Below are 2,527 nucleotides of genomic sequence, written 5' to 3' on the forward strand. Positions count from 1 at the left end.
AAGGATATATTGTTTGCTTGTTTGTTGTGAAAGACATTAAGAAGGTGGCGTTTATATTCCTGATATGTGATTCCACATGCAACTAAACTGTCTAGCATCCTTGCCTTTGAACGGCAAATGTCAGATGGGTCTATTTTCTGACGGCACAAATTTATTTTATCTGTCTCAGAGTAGTGTTTGTTCTTTGAGAAGAACAGGTCACATGCTGTCAAGAAGTCTGTAATGGATAGTCCACTATCTTGGGAAAAGGTTGGGATTTCTGTGAGGGGGGTTATGGTTTGATAGTTGTTAATTATTGTTGGTTGAGGTTGTGGGTAAGGATAATATTGTGGGTTTGGAGGAAGGTTAGGTGGTGGTTGGTGGTATGGTGTGGAGTGGGCTTGACCAGATGGGGTATGGGGGGAAGGAAAGGGGAAGTTTTGGTACTGCTGCTGAATGGGAGGGGGGTTATTATGTGTTGGGATATGGGGGTTGGATGGATTACACTGGGGAACACTCATTTTGTTGCATTTAAAAAAAGACTTTTCTATAGTCAACTTGAGTGTGCTGATTTCAAATCTGAAGTCGGGTTTTGTCTGCAAGCTACAGATTTTATGCAATTTGACATTTTTATTTATTTTTTAAATTTTCGTTATTATAGGAAATTGCAATATCAGCCACAATTCTTTTGTTCACTTGAATCTTAAAACAGTATGAAAGCCATTTCTGTACATTTATTAAGGCAAAAGAAACAGAACATTAACAGAACATCTATCCCAAAGTTAGATTAGCATCCTTCAGAACATCACCACAGCTGATGGAAGCTTATCAATTTTTTTGTGTATTTTTTTCAGGCAGGAATTTGCGTTTGTAACTTTTGCGTTTGTACATTTCATCTGGGCAATTTCGTTTAATGCTCCAGCAGTAGTCAGCCATCATACTTTTGTCCCAGCGCCCTTGGTAGCGTTCTTCCATGATCTTTAGGTCTTGGTGGAATCGTTCTCCTTGTTCGTCACTCACAGCCCCCAGGTTGTCAGGGAACTGATCAAGGTGGCTGTTCAAAAAATGAAGCTTGATGCCCATGTTGCACCCGAGATCACGAAAAGCGAGGAGCATTCTGTTCACAAGTTCACTGTAGTTCTCCGCCTTATTGTTTCCAAGGAAGTTCTGAACGACTGCCACAAAGGATAACCATGCTGCCCTTTCTTAAGCGGTCATCTTAGCAACAAACTGATCATCACGAATTAGGGTTCGAATCTGTGGGCCATCAAACACGCCTGCTTTGATCTTCTCAAATGATAACCCTGGTAAAGCTGTGATGATGTGTTGGAAACATTCACCTTCGGTTTCCAGTGCCTTGACAAATTGTTTCATCAAACCTAATTTGATGTGAAGAGGAGGAAAGATGATCTTATCTCTGTTTACAATTGGGTCTTGTATGATATTTGGCATGCCTGCTTCAAGGGTGTCACGAATAGGCCAGTCCTTCTGGACCCAATGTCTGTCTCGTGCTCGGCTGTCCCACATACAGAGGAAACATGGAAACTTGGTGAAACCTTTCTGTTGTCCAAGAAGAAAGTTGACCATCTTTAAGTCTACACAAATTATCCAATTGTACTCATGATACTTTAATAAGTCCATGACCATTCTCATATCATCATAGTCTTCCCGCAAATGCACTGAGTGACCGACAGGTACTGCTCCATAAACATTGCCATTATGTAAAAGAACACACTTTAGACTGCGTTTTGAACTGTCTAAAAAGAGTCTCCATTCAGCAGGACTATAGTAAGGTACACCCAGTTCTTTGAGAAGCCCTGGGATGTCATGGCAGTAAACAAACTGTCTGTCTTTTGAAAAGAAGGTCACAAAAAGCTGGTCACGCTTTCTGAAATATGATACTTTAACAGAGTGATCAACAAGATTTCTGCCTTGTAATCTTGATGCCAAAAGCTCTGCTGCTTTCTTTGAAAGACCTAAATCCCGCACTAAATCATTCAGTTCAGCCTGGGGAAGAGGCTTAGGGACGGGGAAAGGTTCAGTGTCTGAAGAACAGTCCTCCGATTGTGAACACTTTTCTGACAATTCACTGTCACAACTGTCTTGCTGGCTTGTATCATGTCCAATGTCTTTATCGTCCAATGAAGGCAAGCCTTTGAAAACTGGAACAGGTACTTCTTCAGAGTGCGGAACAGGCCGAATAGCTGAGGGAATGTTCGGATACGTAATCTTATGTCGGTTTTTCTTCCCAACACCCGTTGTGTTTACCATGCAGAAATAACAGTCAGTTACATGGTTGGTGGGTTCGCGCCAAATCATTGGAACTCCAAAAGGCAGACCTTTGCGTTTTCCTTTGGTCCAGTCTCGAAGCATTTCCTCACAATTGTGGCACACAACATGAGGAGCCCATTGCTTGTCTTGATCACCAAGATGAACTTCAAAATATGCCTTGTAGGCACGCTTGACGAACGAGGATATGTTACGTCTCTGACGATTGAGTGTGTAGCATCCACATATGTAGCAGAAGGCATCAGGCTTGTTTCTGCAA

The sequence above is a fragment of the Oratosquilla oratoria genome, chromosome 37 (genome assembly GCF_046742065.1).
Source record: "Oratosquilla oratoria isolate Oo_2021 chromosome 37, ASM4674206v1, whole genome shotgun sequence".
NCBI classification, from domain to species: Eukaryota; Metazoa; Arthropoda; class Malacostraca; order Stomatopoda; family Squillidae; genus Oratosquilla; species Oratosquilla oratoria.